This window comes from Parasteatoda tepidariorum, unplaced genomic scaffold (genome assembly GCF_982258835.1).
Source record: "Parasteatoda tepidariorum strain Cologne lab strain unplaced genomic scaffold, Ptep-v5.0 scaffold_12, whole genome shotgun sequence".
NCBI lineage: Eukaryota > Metazoa > Arthropoda > Arachnida > Araneae > Theridiidae > Parasteatoda > Parasteatoda tepidariorum.
The window spans coordinates 1,761,559-1,784,939 of NW_028257371.1; the positions used below are offsets into that span (position 1 = coordinate 1,761,559).

Here is a 23,381-nt window from a genome sequence, read left to right on the forward strand (position 1 = left end):
CTGATATCTCTACATTATATCGTCTCTTCCCCACAAAAATGAAGATGGACGGTTCCTTATTGGTGACAGTATTTTCGGTTATAGGTAATTTTTCAACTCTGATCTCGGCGTCTTTTTAAGTATTTGTTAAGATTTTATTTTATTTTAAAAATAGCCTCCAAAAAATTAATTATCAATCCGTTAAATAAATGGTTCACCCGACTTGCTCGAAAATTTAAACGTCTGATTTTTTTGTATGAAATAATAATCATTTTAGATAGCTGAAAAATAATCGAAATTAGGAGAATTGTTTCATTATCCAGTTTTACTTATAAAAAAAATATTCGATCAGTATTATCTAAGATACTTCTTAGAAAAGTTCATGTGCTTTAAAAGAGAGAAATTTTGTAATACTTTCATAGATTTGAAGATCTAGAGCTTTCAATTTTTATTAAAATCTTTGAATCGTGATATTTTTTAATGTATGGAGAAACAAATGCATTCAGTAGAAAATATATTTTATAAAGTTTCTTTATTAACATTTTAAGTGTTTATTTTATTAGGTTTTTTTGGTAATTGATTTAGTAAAATCAGCTCAGCTAGAATTGTTTCATCCAAAAAATTGCATCACTATTAATTTCTTTCTATGGTCATAGTCTTTTGATTAAAGACTGAAAATGGAATTTTCAAATTTTTACCAAATTTAAATTCCGATGCATTTGTTTTTCCAAATTGAAAAGTTTCTGTTCTGAATTTAAAGAAGTGGTTGCATCTATTTTAAATAATAATTAATAAACCTTTTTGCTCAAAAATTGTATTTTGATTTAAAACCGAGCATGAAACGTGTGTGGTTAAAAAACCATAAACGTCATATTTATTTTAAAAATTATATGTAAACATCATACAGTATGATCAACGTATTTTAAAAAAATGTAAGAAAGGTAAGGAAACTGTCTCTTATTAAGAAAGTAAAGTTTATTTTTGGAAACAGTTGCAATAAAAATTGCTTCTTTAAGTGCAGAAACTTCTTTATCATTTTTGAGTGCATATTTTTAATCTAGTTCTATACTTTAAAAATACTTTTTCTAATATAAATAGTTTATTAAATAGTTTTCGACAAATCTTTTCTGTACTGTTGTAATTTTTTAGGAAAAACTTTTTTTAAAAATATAACAATAAATAGAATAAATTTTATTACAAATTTTAAATGCAAATTTCTTTTCATGAATAAAAAAAAAGATTATTCATTTTGAATAATCTTTGTATTAAAATACTCTTCTTTTACAATAATCATTGTTTTCCTATCTAGGTGAAAAATAATTTTCGTCATCTGTTTTTTTAATACACGAGCTTCTCTAAAATCAGTACAGAAAGCATTTTGCGAATATTAAGCACAAATCATATTGAAGTATCCAGTGCGATAGTTTAATTTATATTCAATTATCGCACTTGATACTTAGCTTAATTGTTTTGGAATTGCTTGACTATTGCTAGGATAATTATTTCGAAATACATTTTAGAAATATTGATTTGTTCAAGAAATTTTGTTATACATTGCAATATAAAAAATTTAAGTTATATTTAAAAAAAGAATGTGCGTGTTTGTGGTGAACTCACTGTTATTCTAAATGGCTGAGTTTTTCGTTTATAAAAATGGCTCTTTCACCTTTGAATTGTCTTAAATTGAAATTGTCTTAAATTGAAATTGTCTTAAAAAGAAATATTTCAAAATTTTACATCTTAAGAAGGAAGCTAAAATGTCTTTAAAGAAGTTGAAATTTCTTAGCTGTTATTTTCAAAATTCATATTTAAACATACTCATATTTCGGTCTCTAAAATGTATCTTTAAAATAGAAAAACACAGTATACTCTCAATATCTCAAAATTGAAGGTGACGCTAAAACAATTTAGATGTAACAAGTTCAGAACTAAATATGTTCTAAAAAGTAGAAAAATATATTCTAAGTATAGTACTCTAAAAGGTAGTCATGAAACATAAGAATAACTACTATTATAGTCAACTAATTATAATTGACTATAATTTAAAATTGAGTCATAAAAATTTTATTTTTAAAAGTAAGACAAAAATAATTATGCAATAAATAGAAAATTGGTTTATAATAAACTTTGTGATTTTTCTGAAAAATTTAATTTTCTATTACGAAAAATATTCCAAATAACAAGGTTTTGAGAAGAAACTCTGGCACATAGGTATTCAAATTAACATTATTTGAATGTGTACAGCCAGGTGGGGGAATATTTTTTTGACTTTGCAAGGTTTTCGAGATATAGAAGTTCAAGATATCGAGAGTATACTGTAATTAAATTTACTATATTTTATTTAATGTTTTACTATATTTTAGTTAATGTTTTACTATATTTTAGTTAATGTTTTACTATATTTTAGTTAATGTTTATTAATCATTAAATGTTTTATTTAATGTTTAATTAAGAAAATTATAAAAACAATTATAAATTTTTTAATTATAAAATTAATAGCCAAACAGTAGGTTTTTGCATTTTTATTGTTACATTTTTGTATTTACATTGTTACTGTGGATGATTGAGAGAAAAACAAATCTATTTTATGTCCTATATTGCACGCAATGCACCAATTTAAGAGATTTCAATAGGAAAATTTTAGTAATTAATTCAATTGAATGATCAGTTCTTTTTCCTTCCTGGATTTGAATAACCCAAACTGTGGTGACTTAAATCTTGAATACTTTTTGAAAATCAGAAATTCGTGTTTTTACAATATTGTATAAGGCAAATACATAAATGTTTGCGCATCATGCATTATGTGTTTTTTATTTTTTTTTTTTTTTGGATGACAAGATTTTGTTAAAAATGTTTTAAAATGTTATTTTTAAATAGAAAGTTTCATAATTAACCTTACATTGCACAAACATACAAAAGATTTCGAAAGGAGAAAAATAAGTGGTTGTTTGGTATTTAGCCAAAGTTTGTTTAATGCAATGGTTTAATTACATAAATGACAGCTTTTTTGTTGATAATTATTTAAATTAAAAAAATGGTGATATTTTTCAGTTCTAAACGCATATTTTTAAGATATCAATTTATGGTACAAATTTTAGATCTTAAAGGAATGCAATGCTACTACTTAAAAAATTTTCCGTTCTTACGAGTAACAACTGAATTATAAATGCACGAAAGGTTGAAAAGATTCACGGGTACCTATTTTCAAACTTTATTTTCATTTTAATCTGACTTAAATAAAACATTCTGAAAATTTCCTTAAAATTAAAAAATTGACATTTTTGTTTTTTGAATGTTAAATATTTATTTGTTACATGAAGCGAACTAGATTTATATTTTGAAACTTTCTATTTATTCTTCTATTTAAGGAGGTGCCAACTATTACAATTTATCCGTAATTATTACGGTACGTAATAAAGAGTACGGTTGAGTAATAAAAATTTTAATTTGTGAGATTTTTTAAAATAATCTTTTAAAAATATTTTTTTTTCCTTGACTAACAAGAGTTATAAATTATATAACGTTTGCAGCTTATGTTTGAAAAAAAAGTAACACTTAATTATTTTTTCATTTAATTCTAAACTGACGTATATTATTAGATATATATAGAATTAAGTATTTAAAATTTGATTTGATTCCTTTTGGTTATATACATTATTGCATACATTATATGTTATATATATATTTATGTTATTTATATTATTATATATGCTACCTGTTGTGTATGCTAAAATTTTGTATATTATTGCCTATATTGTATATTGTATAGATTATTGTATATTAGTGATATCTTGCTAGGAAAGTTGGCACTTCTATATAATTTATTAATATTAAATTTTCATTCTTTGATTTTAAAAACCTTAAATTTTTTTATCTTTTTTTTATTACTTAGATTTTTGTTCCAATGTAAAAAAAGCAGAGAAGTGTATAATTTAAAGAGTTAGAAGACTAATATAAATAATTTATATTAGTATTCTTTCGTATGTTTTGTAATATTCTCTGTTTTCCTAAATAGAAAGCTTCTAGAAAATGTGATTGTTGGCTTAACATTCAAATCAGGAGTTCAAAATGATCGATAGACTAATAATATCGGATTAGACTGCTACCCGAATCATAAGATCCACTCCTCTTAAAACTAACTTTCCCTGATCAAATTAAATTAATCAAAACAGACTCCTTTAGTAATTAGTTACAAGTAAGATTTATTGATTTTTAGTTGGCTTTTTCAAAGATGATTTTTTTGTAAAAACGTAAATAAACTAGTTAAAAAAAGTTGTTGGTAAAAAAATTTGGTAGTTGGTTCAAAAAAATTAGAAAAAAAATGGAAAAAATAAATCACAAAAAAGGGAAAATATTGCCAGCTGTTTCTCATATTTAAAAGATTTCATTAAATTTTCTATTTTTTCTACACAGTTAAATAACTTATAGTTCTAAATTGAGTTATGAAAGAGTTAGGTGAACTTTCTGAGAAACTAGTCAACTTATTTAGTTATAAATTGAGTTATGAGAGTTAAGTAAACTTGTCACCCACTATGTTAAGTTTAACTAGTAAGTTTCGTATATTTTAAATTGTTAAGCTGTTTTATTTTTAGAAAAATGAAGAGTTGTGATTAAGGAAAAATAAAATTAATTTACGTGGGGCAGAATATAATGTACAAGTGAAAAAACAGACGAACTAATTGCAAATTTTATTTTACGAAGTAATTGGAAAAATTGAAAACAATTAAAAAAATCCAGCAAAGAGTTAGTGCTAAATGTAATATTTTCTAAAAAAATAGTTCATAAATTTTAATGTTACTCCAATTGTTTTCAATTGAATTTTGAATTTAATAGGAAAATATTTTCGTTATGAATTCGCTGTTTTCTGTTATGGTTGTGTTTTTAAAAATTAAATAAGAAACAAAATTTGATGCTACGAGACTATTGAATGTTTATTCAATTTGAACTTATGTCACATATCATTAAGATTTTAATTTGAAAAACCCTAAACTAAATCAAACAAAGCAAACATTAATTTTCATGCATTAGTCATTAATTTTCATGCATGTATTATAACATGAATTCGGATAGCTTAGGTTATGTCTTAATTTTATTTATAAATTGAAGCAAAATATTGAACTAAAGATTATAAGTTTACAGTTTAGTTTTGTAAAAAAAATTTGTAATTTATTCCATAACATATTGTTAAAAATCCAGCTTAAACTTTGAAATCTCTACCTCGTTTTGAAAGAAAATATGAATTATTTTATGTCCAATTTCAATGAAGTAATTATTAAAAATACATTAAAAAAAACTTTAAAGCACTAATATTTTCCTTTATAAACGTATTATGAAACACCCGTTACATTTTTCAATCATAAATTAGTTTATGAAATATTATAGAATTTCATTTTGATTTAACTGGTGATTTAATTCAGAACGTTACAACATAGTAATTTTCAGTAAGAAAATATTGTTTTTTTTATTTTATTGTCGCTTTGAGTACAATTAACAGTATACAAAATATATGCTGATATATTGACTACATCACACTATATATAAAGAATAAAAATAAGAATATAGCTCGAATTTTATCTCACTAAAGAAAATATTATTTTATCACATTAAAGAAAATATTAATCACCGATGAATTTTTAAAGTGAAATTATCAGAATATAGTACAAATTAAAAAGAAAGAAAAATCACGCGTAGAGGGTTAAAAACATTTTTTTAAAAATATTTTTAAAGAAATCAAATATGAATTTTCGGCCGTTTTTATACGGCAATCCCATGTGGTTGCCTAGGTTCACCAAATGCTATGCCTAGCCCTGCCCAAACCTTGGTCATAAGAGTCTTCCTAGTTGCCAATTGGCAATCATAGATGAGCAGTCTACCTATATTATTATTCTATGAAAAGCCTGTCTTCTGAATGTGTAGCTAACTTCATTTATTCTGTTTTGTGTCATGCATAAAACAGAAGGTAATATTTTAAGTAAATATGGATAATGGAATGTTTTAATGCCTTCTGAGTTCGGAGTTCAAAAAAAAAATTAGAACTAACGTCTAGAAAGAACGAATGAACGAATTGCGATTTGTCTGCAAATTTGAATTTTATTTTGCATATTAATGATATTAACGCGCAGAGTTATCAACCGCTAACGGTAAACTTAGTGGAAGAAATTCAGTTAATTTCTTAATCATCAATTTCAATCGAGAAATATTGATGTTCATTTTTAAATTTCCGAGGTCGATTATCATATGTCTACTTTTTACTCTTTAAAAACTGTTGTACAATGTTTACTTTTTAATTATGTATTTCATTTCAGATTTTAATCTAATATTTTTTTCAGGTGAAACTAATGAATATTTTAGATATTTTTCAGTTTATCGATGTCGTTATCTTGTGTTCTCTGATCTTATTCGTATGGATGAATAGCTTCTTGTATGCTTAAGCACAGATGAAGGGAGCAGGAAATATTTAGAAAATACTCCAAGCTCATCTTTTAATATATCAGGTTAGTTTAACAATTGTATGATAGTGAATTCATGCTGATTTAAAACCGATTTCCGTAAAAGTTGTTATAAGTAAAAGTAATTTTTTTATTTATTTACAATTGAGTAAAATCCGCGACTTCATGAGCGGAAGTTTCATGCCGTGCATAAAAGAAAAACGGAACTTCCTGATTATATTTTGACCTAATCATCAAATTTTTACGTAGTATGACTCAATCTTAATGGTTCAAGGGTTAAACCTTAAGTATGCTAATTAATTAGTGCACTATGCTAATTAATACCTTTTTCCCCTTTGAATTTGGATTGTTAACCCTCAAAATATGGGTGGGGTTAGCCGAAATCTGGAAAATAGTGCCCAGCTACTTGTTCCAGTTTAACGTTAATTTTACTTTTTGCGTATTTTGCCAAAATTTTTCGACTCAATTATAAAAGTCACTTATTTTAAGATAATTCCATGCAAAAAATATTTTTAATAATTATCGATAATTTATTATTTTATCTAATAATGGTTGAAAAAAACTTGAATAATAAAGTATAAAAAATTTTACATCATTTTGGCGAAAATATTTTTGAATGATAATAAACAAAATATCAAAAAAATCGGCCGAATAATTCTTGAGAAATAAAATTTTAAATGCATGGTATTTTTCACGCACTGCAAGCACTAAAAAAAAACTAAACTCAGTGGCGCGACAGCCCATGGAGAGCCAAGGCCTACTGTGCCCATCTCAGTTGCCTTGACCTTGGGCTCTGGGGTGCAGGAGCAGATGTTCCGGTCAGGTAGTCAGCCGAACGCGGAACCCCCAGTACTGCAAGCACTAATTCATGTTTTGTAAACCGATCCCTATATTATTGACTCTTTATTATTCAAATAAAGCACTGGGATCAAACGATAACTAAAGTCCAATTTTTCTTCTATCTTCGAGTTATTACGTACTTTTCAACTCTTAACTATGATAATGATTGCTTGTACGGTCGTTTGGAACGTATTTAAATCGTAAAATAATGTAACCTAATCATTTGCTTATGGTGTATCAATTAAACCATCACTCGTGTTTCACATGTTGTAACAGCCATAAGCAAAAAGTTAAGATTATTAAGATTAAGAATTTAAAAGAAACAATGAACTACTTCAACACCCTAAAGCAGCTCACGGGTTCTAATTTTTTCAGTAATGGAACCCCAAACTGTCGACTTTTGTTTTTGTTTGCCATAGATTTCTGTCCTAATATTCCTGATTTTTGTTTGCATACAAAACATCCAATTTTCAACGAATACAAATTGGAATTATAACCGTTGTTGAACTGCCGACCCACTTTTTTGATTTACCACTATTAATGATGAACTCCGTAGCCATGTCATTTCGAACCCAATCCAGAAGACAAGGGAACTACTGGATCGAGTATTGGGAGAAATTTGCCTTCGTGGAGGACTGTTTGAAAAGCGTTTACGTTACATGGAGAGGAAGACCACGAGAACTTTCTAAGGTTAGCCTGACGTCAAAGGACTCTAACCCATGATCCGTCTATCACTGAAGATAATTCACTTCATCTCTGTAGTCGATGCAAGCTGGATGCGGATTCGTATCGACCAGCCATCGCTGGGATTTGAATCCGGTTCACCTCATTGGAAGGCGAAAGCTCAATCCCCAGAGCCAGCACCCCCCTCTCTATCCCCTGAGCCATTTGAAGAATCAACATAGTTATATTTTCGATGCAACATCATTTTAATTTAATTAATACCGCTGTAAAAATCGCTAGATTCAATTGTTTAAGCTTACAAATTTTTTCACGAATTGTATATATATATATATATGGTTTAGTCATATAATATCACTTGATTTAAAGTTTCAAACTTTATGGGACTTAGGTTGAAGTTTTGTCGTTTCATAATTATTGATTCTTCGCTTTTGTCTAATTTAAAAACAATCTATTCTTATCAACAATGCAGTAATATCATAGAATTCTTAATAGATTTAGGTATCATGTTCTAAATTACTGCTGTCAAAAATATGAAACGGCATATTTCTTGTATTTCTATTCCGAGTTTTTTAAATCCTTTTTTTAAAATCATATGAAAAAAAGAAATTTTGAACTCAATTAGAACTCCCACAATAAGACTTTATAAATTCTATAGTTACAAAAATTTGAACAAAGGAACTATCAACATATAGATTAAAAATAATTAAAGTTTCTTATCTACTAAGCAGTTTGTTATTTCAGGAATTTTAGAATTTTTCAACATAATTACGCTAAAGAAAACCTTGAATAAATAAATTTTATTTAATGAAAGAGTGTAAATAAGTGAACATATAGTTGTTTATTATTTAAATCAAATAAAATCTTCTCTAACACAGATTAGTTGTTGACATGGATCTCTTTGTACTGTTGATTTAAATTTATTTTAATCCCTTTAACAGCCAGTTTAATAATCAAAACTGATTGATAACAAATTAACTTAAAATTGATGTATTTGAATAAAAAAATATTACGTTCTAATTCTCTTTTAAGAGATTAAATCTTTAATTTGAAATATTAGGATTGAATTAAAAACAAATATTAAATTAAAATGATGAGTGTCTTCAAATAGCTTCTTAGTAAGAAAGGTTTCCTATTGATAGTTCAATTAGTTATAACATTTTGAAACGTAACAAGCGAAATTAATTTATTGCGTATGAAATATATATTTTTTCATTTAATTAATGTTTTATTACCCATTGGCAAAATGGGTGCTCTTTTGGGTTTGATGGCGTGCGCACCTCATTTGGACATCACACTCTTCTATTGTGTTCAAGAGAAATCGTAAACAGTGAGCATGCGTCGTCATTGCATGCGTTGATATGGCGACCGCTGCTGCTGAATAATTTTTTTTACAATTCTTTTATTTGTCTTGCTTTTGTTTTCTTTTTGATATTAATTAGATATAGTATAAATGGTGATTGATAGTCAGGTGCGCTTTGCATCCATTTAATTAAAATAAAAAATATATTTTTCAATACAGCATGACAATTTCATGGTCTTTAAATTTCTATTTTATTTACTTATTTATTTTTTATTCTAGTGCCATTGGAGTTGACGCTCTTTTTAACAAACTGGATGTGGAGGGTATAATTGTATTTCATCATCAAATACTGTTGAATGTTTTGATCCTGAAAAATATGGGTAAGTTATTTGTTTCTTCTAATTCAAATAAGTTATAAATAGGTTCAAATTTGTTAAATTTAAAATGCAATTTTTTTTCATTATTATAATCATTAAAAACTGTAGTTTTCGTTAACTAGTAAAAGTTTTTGATTGAAAAATATTCTTCCGATGTTTTAAGTTAACACGCAAACTTTTGATATTTGTTCCCTTCAAAATTCTATCATGTGTAAGATTTTAAATATACTTTTAAAAATGAGATACATTAATTGTATCAAGTATTGAGGTTTATTGTGAATCTTGCTGGATTTTTAGTTTAAAAACTTTCAATGCTCTTGAATCATTTTATGAAAAAACAAAATTTTTTTTCTCAATAATCAAATATTTCTCGAAGTCAAATTTCGCTAATATTAAGTTTTTGAAATACGAATTTAAGGCACCTTTACTTATCTAATCTCGTATAAGTCTGTTATCAGAAAACTCGTGATAACAGGAATTTTATTGATAAGAAATTTTTTATACTTTTCTGCTATCTAAATGAGCAAAACTGCAAGAAAAAGCAAAATAGATATTATTTATTTCTGATATCAATGCAGAAAAATGAAAAACGAACAACATTTCACCTTATTTTCTTCATCAAGTTTTAATTCATTATGTTAATAAAACAAATATGTGTAGACAACCCTTGTCCAGAGTTACCTTCCCCTTTACTGAAGAAAAAAAGTCTTTGTTTCTTTCAAGAATCCTGCCGCACGCTTCAAATGAGTGTGTTATTCGTTGGCTACTTATCTGCAATAGCATATATTTAATTTTATTTATCTGGAATAGCATCTTATATAGATTTTGATTTTACTTCTTTGCAATGGGATCTTATTTTGATTAAGATTGTAATCTACGTTCAGTATTCTCAATATGCGATGGCTCGGGGATAGAGCGTTCTCCTTCCAATCAGGTGAACCGGGTTCGAATCTCTGCAATGGCGGGTCGAAGCGAATCCGCATCCGGTTCGCACCGACCACCGTGGTGACGTGACATATTCTCTGTGGCAGACGGATCGTGGGTTAGAGTCAGGGCTAAAGAGAATGGAAGGTCTAGTTCGTTCCGCTGTTAGAGCTGAAGCTACGATTACCCTCCTCATGACGTCACAATCCACACAGATCTCGGAGATCGCAAGCAAAAATATTATGAAAACTTTGTATCATTCTCTCTGTAAAAATAAGTTCGACTTTTTCTTGATATTGGCTTTCAAACTTTATGCAATTAGCATATTATTTATTTTGTTTTCTTGGCCAAAATATTAAATTAAATACCATTTTAAACTAATGAAAATATTTTACTAGCTGTCGTAAATGACGCTATAAATACTTTATTTTAAAATTTTCAGTTTTAACTTTTATTATTGAAAAATATTTAATGTATATATCGACACTTTTTTAGCTACATGTACAGTTGGGTTAAATTTAGAATCTTGATTTTAAAATATGCTGCTAATGGCAACTTGTTTATACTTAATCATTAGGAAACAACAACCTTAAGCGCTAATTATTCTAACAAAATAATAATTTAGGTTCATGAAAATATTAGAAATTTTACAATTGCTTATAGATATTTAAATTTAAAAGAATATAATTATATTAAAAAAATAATTATATTATAATTAAAAAAATAATAAATATTTAGAATAACTACATTAAAAACTACGTTATGAAACTAGGAGAATTTTAACTATTAATTATCTATACTTTTAATTTAAGTTTGTATTTTCTTTGACTTATTATTTTTTTTATTTTTTCGTTTGTCTTCTTTTTTTTTTTTTGGAGTAGCTGGGCGGTTTCAATTTAGATGGCGAATTCTTATAAAAATTCTGAAATGCAAAATATTGCTGTTTTATTTACTGCAGGATATCGTCCCTCTAGTTCACTTATAAATTCTTTGACACTTTCTGATTTTCTGCCCCATGCACGCTTTGAAAAATGTTCTCAAACTTTTGATACACTTCCATCCAGGCTGCTGACAGAACACTTAGTCCTCCCTTAGATAAGAGAGCACCTGGTAGAGTTAGAGCAATTTTAAAATCATTCTAATCGGCAATCCAAGCAAACGATTTCTCATATCATCTTCATAATCTTGTTTTAAGAAATCCTTACTGCATTTTCGTTCATATTTAATATTAACTGGGTTATTCCTTTGCAATGTTGAAGCCATTCTTTACATAGTTGTTCATTTGCTTTAGGGAACACGTGGAAAGTTATATTTTTTCCTTTTGTGTTTCTATTAAAATTTTTGTAAGTTGCAATCGCACAAACTGGCATTTCATAAATAATTTTAAATTTTTGCAATTCACTTCACAAAACTGAGAAAAATCATTATAGGAAACAAAGAATGTCTCGAAATGTGTCACAAAAAGGAATGTTCCAATATTAGTTAAAGCTAGTTAGACCGAACGCTTCGTTCTTGAATTAAAAGCTCAAGCTTTGCGCCACCGTGACGTCACAGGCGAAAATCGGAGGTTTGGCGCGGCGAGAGTTTCTTCAAAGGAGTGAACTAGCCCTTCTATTCTCTTTAGCCTGGGTTGGAGTCCCTTTGCCGCTAAGCTAACCGTGGGATGTTCTTGTAGTCTTCCTCTTCACGTAACGCAAATGCGGGCTAGTTCCCTCAAAAAAGTCCTCCATGAAGGCAAAATTTCTCCCAATACTTGATTCAGAAGTTCCCTTGTCTTCTGGATTGGGTGTAAAATTAGAAGGCTGCGGAGTTGAACATTAGTAGTCGTAAACCTATAAATTGGTTCGGCAGTTCAACGACGGTTTATAAATATAAATAACAGCAATAACTATACTGTAAGGTTGTTTTATGGTTAAATATGAGTACTTGCTTATAACGACAGGCTTGCTAAGATGACAATCTACTTGTTACTACGGATTATCGTTATTGCGAACTTTTATTGAATTATAATTTAATGTTAAAACAATAACAATAACTAGAGCAGAATAGGCAAACTCTCTTGGTCGAGGACCAAAAATCGAAAAAGAAAAGTTCGTTGGTCCAAGTGAAAATTTTTAAAATAAGGAAACAATGTGCAAGTTTTAATTTAAATATTTTATGACAGGAATAAAATTGCGATTTAATTTATATAAGTTCCTTATATTGAGGTTCGAAGTGAGATGTACTTATTTCAAGTCTAAATGCTTGTCTGTTATTATACTTCTGAAATTATTTTTTCTAAGGTTCATAGTTGAAAACATTTGTTCACATATATAAGATGAAGCAAACATAAACATAGCACTGATTTTCTGGGCATGAGATATTAAATTTTGGAAACTAGCTTTTGGTAAAGATTTGTAAAACTCAAACTTTGACATATTTCGAAACAACTGCTTCAGAAGATTGTTGTACAGTCCAACTCGTTTATAACGAGCACAAAGGGACCGTAACATGTACTCGTTAAATCCGAGTGCTCGTAATAAACGGGTACTTAAGACAGGCGTGCAACCAGAAGAGGGGGGGGGCTTGGGAGGTCAAATGATTGAATTTACTTAAAATTGAATTAATACTTACTTACTTTAATTACATTAATTAATTTAATCGCATTTTTTTTTTATTTCGCGCACATTTCTTATCATTTTGAAAAAAAGATAAGACAGAAAGACTAGAAAGATGAGAAAAAAGATTACAAGACGGAAAAATATTGCTCGCTAAAACCGGGTCTTGCTCGTTAAAAGCGACTTCTGTTCCATAGACTTAACATTGATCCAACCAAATATTCTCGTTTCCCTCGGTAAATCCGAGTTCTCGTTAAATCCGAGCTCGTTATAAACGAGTTCGACTGTATTGCAACTCAATTAATTCAAAGCTGCAAATCCGACCTCACTGTTTCACAATTTACTTTGAAAGGCATGGTAAAAATATCTAATTCTGTTTGAATGGCACTAAAATCTGAAACTCAAAATATTCTCAAAGCTATATTTATAATTCTTATGCTTTTCCTTATTCACTGAGGGTATTGAATTTAACCTCGAGAAATGAGAGAAGTCATTTCTAGTTAGTTGCCCGGCAAACAAATTAAGCTTCAATTTAAAAGCTTTGAGATGGGCCCAGATATCATCGAGCAATTGAATTTTCTCTTGCATCCTAACATTGAAGTTGTTCATATGACAAAAAAGATCTGGAAAAAAATGCAGGCACTTTCAAATTTAAAAGTCATTCCTTAACCTCACGAAAAATATCACATCTCATTGTAGTTCCTTTTAAAGAACGAATGCACGCCTGTTCCTCGGGAATTTCGAAGTTCTCATCAACAGTTTTTATAAGTAACACTAATTGAGCAGTATCATTTATATCAGTGCTTTCATCCATAGCTATTGAGCAAAATGTAATTTGTGCAATTTTTGACTCTAATTGTGATAGAAAATTTTAATCGATGGCTTCTATTCTAGAAGTCACCGTTTTTAGCGATAAGCCTCAAAATTATTTTTCATGTCTGGACATAAAACATCACAAAATTGGAGTATAAATTGTTTAACAAACTCGCCACCACCGAAAGATTTATTATTTTTAGCACTATTGCATGCTACAATGTAGCTTGCATTCGTAGCTGCTTCTTGAACACTGTTTATCTTCTTGAAAATATTTTGTGGACCTGAGAATTCTATAGGAAGACTTTTTGCATTTTGTCTTCTTTCACATTCAGACATCGCTTCGTAGTTTACATTCTTGTGCCTGACAGTAAAATATCGGTTAATGTTGTGTTCTTTAAAAACTGCTACAACTTCATTGCAGATAAGACATACTGGTTTATCATTTACATCTGTCAAAAAATATTTCTAAGTTCATTCATCATTGAACGAACCGCACTCTGAATCAACTTTGCGTTTTTAGTAGCCATTTTGGGGTTAAAAAATATTTCAAATAACTCAAACAAGTACTAGCTATTTTATACATTTTATAACTTCAATTATTTACAATAACGTTATATGTGTGCAATCTTTCAATATGCAATAAATTATGTTGGAACTCGCCCCGGCAGAGAAATCTGCTTGTTAGAGCTTAAAATGCGCAGTCTGCCACATGTGAAGTACAATTAACCTATATTAGATTCAGTATGCCTGCTCCTCAAGAAAGACAAACGCTCGTTGGAGCCTATCTACGGCTATTCTATAAAGAACTTCTGCTTTCAACATTTTAGCAATTGAAGCTGTCTTTACTAGCTTTTTCCATCAATTTTTGTTTTGTTGAGAAAAAAAAAATATCGAAAGTAAAAAGGTTATCAGTACTTTGTTAAAAAAAGAAAGAGCAAAAATTGCTTTAAACACAGTAGACAAGAAAATTTTTGTATATTGTTTATATTCGCTACGGAAGTTAGTTAAAAGTTAAAATTCTATCCGCGGGCAGGATAAAACCTTCCTGCAGGGCGTAGTTTACCCATCCTAGAGCCCCTGAATTAGACAGGCCGACTCATCATCTATTTTTGCTCCAAAGAGCTAACATAAGCACAATACTAACATAACGTTAACTTGCGAACTTTTTTGCTCCAATATTGCTTGATAGGTCAGCTCTGATAGTATTGGAGCCTTAGCCCATCCGAGTGAAAGAGTGTGACGTCATTCATACCACTGACTTGTATTGCAAACAGCGAAGATAAAGTAATGTAGAGCAATGTAACCAAGAAAAAGCGGTTATTTTGAAGTGTGTAACAGAAATACTAAATAAAAGTTTTTTTTTTTTTTTTTTTTTTTTTTTTTTTTTGCAAGTGGTAATTTGGTATTAATCCCAAATTTGTTTAATGTAAGGATTTATTTATGTAAATCAGTGATTATCAACCTTTTTTGGGGGGAAGCACACTTTTAACGATTTCGAAATTTGACGGCACACAATGAAAAAAATTAGTTGTTTACATACCTATAATACATTGTGTTAAATAGTTAGTGATAATAATTTTGAATGTGAAATAAAATGATATGTACTACAAAAGCACGTTTATTAAGGGATTAATTATTTCTTTCGACTAATTTTTTATTAGTTAGAAACAGTTATTTATTTTTTTGATAGTTATTAATTGTTAGCTTGTTTTCTATAGCTATTAACTGTTATTTTTTGTGATTTCTTGTTAACTAGTTTTTTTGCTGATTTTTAATTGTTAGCTTATTTTCTTGTTAGTTATCCTTTGTTAATTTAGTTTTTATAACTATTAATTGCATAGCTTACTTTAATGATTAGCTTTTATTTAAGTTTGAAAGTTTATATTTAGCTTGCTTTCTTTTGCTAATTAATAATTTTAATAATCATTAAATTTCCTACTTATTTCAGCATTTTTTAAAGTTGTCAAAGACAATTTAAACACTTCCCTCGTATTTTAATTTATTTATATATATATATATATATATATATATATATATATATATATATATATATATATATATATATATATATATATATATATATATATGTGTGTGTGTGTGTGTGTGTGCACTTTTCTTTAATTTAAACTTTACTCGTAGTAAAAAAAAAAAGCATTATAATTTTTATTGTATCATTTATAATATTTGGCGGCACATTTTAAGAATTTGGCGGCACACAAAAGTGCCGCGGCACAGTGGTTGAGAATCACTGATGTAAATGATAGCTTTTTCTGTGAGTAATTATTTCAATTATGAAAAATGTTAGTGATAATTTTCACTTCTAAACATTGATTTTTAACACATCAATTTATGGTTTCTTGTTATTAGAGCTTAGGGAAATGCAATGTTACTGCTTTTTAACATTTTCAGTTTTTACGAATAATAATTTATGTATAAAGGCAAGAAAGGCTGAGCAGGCTCACAAATACCTATTTTCCAATTTTATTTTAATTTTAATTGGTTTTAAATAAAACATTCTGAAAATTTCCTGATAATTAAGAAAATCTACATTTTTGTTTTTAGAATGTTAAAAAATAATTCTTTGACACATTAACACTAGAAAGACGGAAATTTAGTATATTTCCCAAAAGCAGTCAAAATGACTGGATTGTGAATGCGCAAATAAATTTGCTTAAAATTAATTTTTAACATTTTTTGTATTATTTACAGTTATATAACAAGTTATTAGTAAATATTAACAATAAAAAAAAAATTGTGTGGTACAAAAAGTCACAAAATTCTAAGAAATTGTGTCATTATGTACATCATTGTTTTCCTGATTGAAATTAAAAGCAGTCAAAATGACTTCCTTTTGGCAATCCAGTGTTAATGAAGCGAACGAGCTTTCGATTTTGAAACTTTCTATTTATTCTTCGATTTAAAGAGATGACGACCATTACCATTTATCCGTAATTATTACTGTTTCGTAATAAGAATTACGGTTGAGTAATAAAAATGTCAATTTTTGAGCGATCGGGTGAACGGGTGAAGATAGTAAGAATAATGAAAAATGAAATGGTGTTGATTTCTAACTTTCCTGCACAAAGATATCAGAAATATATGATAATGCCTTTATTTCCTTATTTTTGCTTTTTTTTTCATTACTCACTAAAACAGCAGCAAAAATGAGTTTTCCTCTTTTCTTTCTTTTTTGCAATAGAGGAAAGGATAGTGGTAGTTTTTACTTTTTACGAAAGCAAATTTTTTTTTTTGTCTTTTTGTTGCTTGCTTGGAAACTTGTAGTAATAGGTGGTTTCTCGTTATTAGAGTATGCGGTTAGAAATTTTAAGATTTAGATTTATCATTTCAAAAAATTTAATTAATCTCTTAATGATTTTATTAAAAAACATTTGAAATTAAAAACTCTATAACCAAAGATTTGGAAAGTTGCTGAATGTACTTTTGATAATTGGAGATTAGTGGCAAGAACGGTTATGGTTCATAAAAGCTGATTCTCAAAAAATAATAATAAATAAATAAAACGAATTCACGCGGACACTAACCGTTTATCCACAGCATGGCCAATTTTCACACCATAATAACTCTCGGGGAGCATTGGTTTTCCCTGTTATAGATTTATCTAATACCCAAATTGTTACAGACTGAGAGTCAGTCATCATTTTTGCGAAAAATAGGCAAAAAGCATTCTCTCATTTTGATCTTCAATTGTTTTAACTTTATTTCCCTAAAACGTTTTTTTTTTATTTATTATTTAATTAAGGAACTCAACATCTCTTTCACTCAATTTTATATTTTAACTAAATACCTTAAATCTAAATCTTCAAATTGGAGTAACATTTCAAAATCAGTTAAATTTTTTTAATCTCTTATAATGTCGTGTTAAATATAATTAAAACCAAATTCACAAATTTGTTAATGTCGATGGGGATATATTTTCTCGCCGACAATTTTTGAGACCTTAAGAAATGATAGGGGTTGAGCCGTGGTGGCTCAGGGCATAGAGCACTCGATTCCCGATGAGGTGACCCAGGTTCGATCCCATCCCAGCGATAACTGGTTGATTCGAATTCCGCACTCGGCTCGCAAAGACTATAGTGCTGACGTGAAATATCCTCAATGATAGACGAATCATGGGTTACAGTGCCCTTACCATCAGGCTAAATATGGGTGGCTATCTTTGTTTTCCTCTCCATGAAACGCAAATGCTGGTTAGTTCTATCAATAAGTCCTCCACGAAGGCTAAATCTCTGCCAGAAATCCAGGAGTTCTCTTGTCTACTGCATTGGGTTCAAAATTACAAGGCTACGGAGTTGAACATTGGTAGCCGTTAACCGTTAATTGGGTCTGCTGTTGAATGATTGTTATAAAATTATAGACGTTGATAACTTCAGAAAATACAAGAGGAGAAAAAAAACAATGAAGACCTTTGTTTTCATAAATCTATGTAACAGTAACGGTTCGCGTCGGATCAGGAATAGAGGTGATTGCTCGGAAGATATTGTCTCCTCTGCGTATTGTGAGTTTTTCCATTCCGTATTATCGATTTATTTGTAGTTATGAACACAGAATTAATAAATTTGGTTATTGATAAGTGCTGAAATTAAAGTTTGTAATCAATTTTTTACAGTAGTGCGCGTTCCACCTTCTCCCCCCAAAAAAGTTTTTTTAAAAGTCAAATAAACTTCAGGTAATAAGCTAAATTAATTTCATTTTATAAGCAGATCTCACTCCACCCGTAATCTATGTGGTTCCCAGCAGATCACCGAAGTCAAGCATCAATGGCTGCAGTCAGTGTGCGGGTGGGTGACCACTTGGATTAGTCTGCGTAGGGACTAAGGGTGTGCGGTACGGGTCCTGGCTAAACTGTTCTACTGTAAAGTGCTAGACTTCACGTGCAGGTCGTCGGGCTAACCGAAGCGGGGGTGCCATCCCCTCTGCAGAGGATCAAAATTGTGATGGCATGTCTCCGGATCATCCTCAGGGATGTTTCCCAGACCGTCGCCAATAGCCCATTGTGCAGCTCTAGTGCGACGTAAAATGAACTACAACTACAACAAGAACAACCGTAAGCTATGTTTCTAAAAAACCAAGTTTCATTCCAAAGTGAATTTTCCAAGCCGAGCCCTTCCCTTGTAAATTCATTCTGTTTAACTAATATTTTAATTTAAAAAAAAATGGACTTTACTATATGATTTATTGTGGTGATTACTAATTTATTTATTTTAAATATGAATATTTTGCCTAAGTTCTATTTTTAACTACAAGATGGTTATTTTTTCTTTGTCTTAATTATGTTGGTAACTCTGCCATGAGAATACAAGTTAATATAAGCGATCACTGTAATTCTTAGGGATATATTTTTTACAACCGTCGTTGATTAGCAGACCCAAATTTTGGTTTTATGACTACTAATGTTTAATTCCGCAGCCTTGTAATTTTGAACCCAATTCAGAAGACAAGGGAACTCCTGGATCAAGTATTTTTATTTCTTTTATAACCGTCATTAAACAGCCGACCCAAGTGTATGGGTTTACGACTACTAATGTACAACTCCCTAGTCTTGTAATTTTGAACCCAGTCCTGAAGACAAGGGAACTTCTGGATCGAGTATTGGATGAAATTTGCCTTCGTGGAGGACTTTCTGATGGAACTAACCCGCATTTGCGTTACATAAAGAGGAAGACCACGAGAACCTCCCACGGTTAGCCTGATGGCAAGGAAACTTCGACCCAGGATCCGTCTACCACTGAGGATATTTCACACCAGCACTGTGGTCGGTGCAAGACGGATGCGGCTTTCGTATCGACTGGAATTCGAACCCGGTTCGCCTCAAATGGATCAAGTATTTGGTGTAAATTGCAGAATTAATGAAAGATTACTTAAATGTTTCATTTTGCACTTTAGTATTAAGGTTACAACTGAAAACTAATTTTTATAGTCGTGGACAGTTTCACGACTATAAAAATCCACAGCATTAGACTACACAATTCAGCGTATTTTTGAAAACTGCAAAAAGGTTTTTTCTCTTCTATTTTTAAATATATCTTGTTTAAATAAATCATGTTATGCTTAAGGATCCAACTATTTTTCTTAAAAATGGAAACATTAATGAGTATTAATGCATGACAGCAGTGTACATTTAATCAAAGAATGTTATGCTTAAGGAACAAACTATTCTTCTTAAAGATCGGAAAAATTAACGAGTATTAATACATGACAACAGTACTCTTTCGATTGCCCATTATCAATAGAGTTTAATTTTTTTAATTTTTCCTCCCTAGAATCTGAAGAAAATTTCTGAGAACTCCAGTAAGTACCCGTCTGACGTACATGAATGAAATCAGTGTAGAGTAACTGAGTATTGTCGGTAAGTTTTAATTCACTTTAAAAGATTTCTTACTTGAGGTTCAGAAAATAGTTACGTACTTAGCAATGTTAGTAAGTAAACTCTCACTTGTAAGGTAAGACACTTATTTATCCTTAAGTTCTGAATGGTGCTATACTGGAAGCAAGCACTCATTTATTATTGCAAGGAGGTAGAGTGGCTTTTTTAAATGATTATTTTTTTTTTTTTTGGATTGAAACTAGAAACAATTTTATTCGATTATTTTTTACCTGATATGTTTCCTTTTATCCGGTGTTGGCGTTCCAAATTATTTCTCCCAGTATTTGTGTTTCAACCTTTTAGACCCAGTGTTGGTGTTCTAATTAGATGCTTTCAATGTGGTGTGTGTGTGTTTTCCAAAATATTCCGTATGTGTGTTTTGACATTTTTTCAATATTTTCCTGCAATTTTTTTTCAGCTTTTCCGATTACTAACATTTATGTTCGAATGCATTCGATCTAATTCACAATTTGTTTAATCACCCTTTTTTGTTTATTGAACAGCTTTATGTGTGGTTTTTACGTGTTCATTTTTTTCCATATTTCCAATTTTTTTCACTTTTCTAAATTTTGTTTTTGAATTGTCCAGTTTTTTTAAAAAACTTTCTACGATTTCCTGTTCTTTTATTATTTTTCTGTGTAATACATTGCGTTTCAGCTTTTCATCGATTTTTTTTAACATTTAGTATAGTTTAGTATAGTACAATAGAGTATAGTATGTAGTATAGTATAGTATGTAGTATAGTATAGTATGTAGTATAGTATAGTATGTAGTATAGTATAGTATGTAGTATAGTATAGTATGTAGTATAGTATAGTATGTAGTATAGTATAGTATGTAGTATAGTATAGTATTTAGTATAGTATAGTTTAGTATTTAGTATAGTATAGTTTTTGTTATAGTATTCTGTTGTTTTTTTTTTCAATACATGATCCGTTTTTATTTCCATATGTATTCTGATCCATTTCCGGCTTCATTTCCAAATTTTATTTTCCAACTTTTAATTTTCAATGTACGTTTCAAATTTTTTCTTTCGATGTGTATTTCGTTTTATTTTCTTTCAATTTGTGTTTCAATATTTTTGTTTACTGTGTGTTTAAATTTTTCTGCTTTCAATGTTTGGCCCAATTTTTATTTTCCAATGTGTGCTTCAAACTTTTTTTCCAATGTTTTTTGTAACAATCCTTTTCTATCCTGTATTTGTGTTCTAATAATTTTTATCCTGTGTTTGTGTCCCAAATATTTTCGTCTTATGTTTTTGTTCCATAGTTTTTCGTTCGTTCTTGTTTTGAAATTAGTTTACTTCAATGTGTGCTTTAAGTGTGATTTGCATTTTTTCAATGTTTTTCTGAAGCTTTTTCCAAGGTGTTTTTCGAATGGTAACCTTTTTGTTCAAGTACATTTGATTGAATTCCCCCTTTGTTTTATCGCCTTGTTTCTTGAACGACTCCCTCTTTATACATTTGTTAAGTGTTCAGTTTTTCCAGATATATTCAATCTTTTTCATTTTTCCAATTTCTGCTTTTGATCATTCCAGTTTTTCATTCTTGTTTTTCAATATTTTCTACCATTTACTGTTTTTGATTGTTTTGCTGGTTTATTCATTGCCTTTTAGCTTTTTGTTGCTTTTCTCTTTCTTTTTTTGCTCCATTTTTTTCTCAATATAGTATGATCTGTTTTTATTTCAAAGATATAAAATTTTTATTTCCTGGGTAAGTTTTATTTTCACTCTATGTTCGGTTTTTATTGTCAGTATGTGTTACAAATTTTATTTTCTAATATGTGTTCCCAATTTCATTTCACTTTTTTTCTTCCAATGTTTGTATTCCAATTTTTTATTAGCCAGTGTTCATGCTCCTAAATTTTTCCTTCTGTGTTTATGCTCCAAATTTTTTCATTCTGTGTTCCAAATATTCTTTACCCTGTGTCAATGTTCCAGATTTTTTCACCCATAGTTTGTATTCCAAAATTTTTTTATCTAGTGCTTGTGTTCCAAATATTTTCGTCTTGCGTTTGTGTTCCATATTTTTTCGTTCAGTGTTTTTTTTTTTGTTTTTTTTTTTTTTGCAATTAGTTTCTTTCAATGTGTGCTTTAAGTGTGTTTTGCATTTTTTCAATGTTTTTCTGTAGCTTTTCTAAAGCGTTTTTCGAATGGTAACATTTTCGTTCAAGTACATTTGATCAAATTCCTTCTTCGTTTTATCCTCTTGTATTTTGAATTACTCCCCCTTTATGTATTTGTTACGTGTTCAGTTTTTCTTTAAATTTTACATTTTTTGCATTCAATTTTTTAAAATTTTTCCAATTTCTACTTTTGATCTTTCCAGTTTTTCATCTGTTTGTGTTCTCAACATTTTCATCTGGTGTTTGTGCTCCAAATATTTTTATCCTATGCTTGTGTTTCAAATTTTTCCATCCAGAGTTTGTGATCCAAATATTCCAGAATTTGTGTTCCAAATTTTTCCATACAATATCTCTGATCCAATTTTTTTACTTCCAGTGTTTGTGCTTTAAATGTTTTGATTTCTTTTTATCCAGTGTTGGTGTTCCAATTAGTTGCTTCGAATTAGTTAGCTCCAATTAGTTGTGCATGCATGTGTTTTTTCAAAGTGTGCCATATTTGTGTTTTGAATTTTTTCAATATTTTCAGATCGATAGCATTTTTTTCAAATACATTCGATCCAATTCGCAATTTGTTTTATCGCCTTGTTTAAGCAGTTCTTTATGTATGGTTTTTACGTATTCCTTTTTTCAATATTTTAAATTTTTTGTAATCAATTTTTTCATTTTCTTCAATTTTGTTTTCGAATTTCTCAATTGTTGTTTTTTTTTAAACTTTTTTCTAGGATTCCCTGTTCTTTAATTATTTGTCCCTTGTTATCCATTGAGTTCCAGATTTTCCTTCGATTTTTTTTAATTTAGATTCTGTTATTTTTTTCAATATATCTGTTTTTATTTCCAATATGTTCCAATATGTGTAACTTTTATTCTCAGTGGGTTATTTTTTGTATTCCCAGTTTGGGTTCTGAT

The 23,381-nt window shown here is 29.1% G+C and overlaps 1 long non-coding RNA gene across 1 annotated transcript; it reads left to right on the plus strand.

The window, feature by feature from the left end:
- Positions 1–1,133: 1,133 nt before the first annotated feature.
- LOC147800863 (uncharacterized) lies at positions 1,134–21,065 on the plus strand. The gene is made up of 3 exons (XR_015431052.1): positions 1,134–6,473; positions 9,532–9,632; positions 20,248–21,065. It is a non-coding gene; the product is annotated as an uncharacterized LOC147800863 (long non-coding RNA).
- Positions 21,066–23,381: the final 2,316 nt, after the last annotated feature.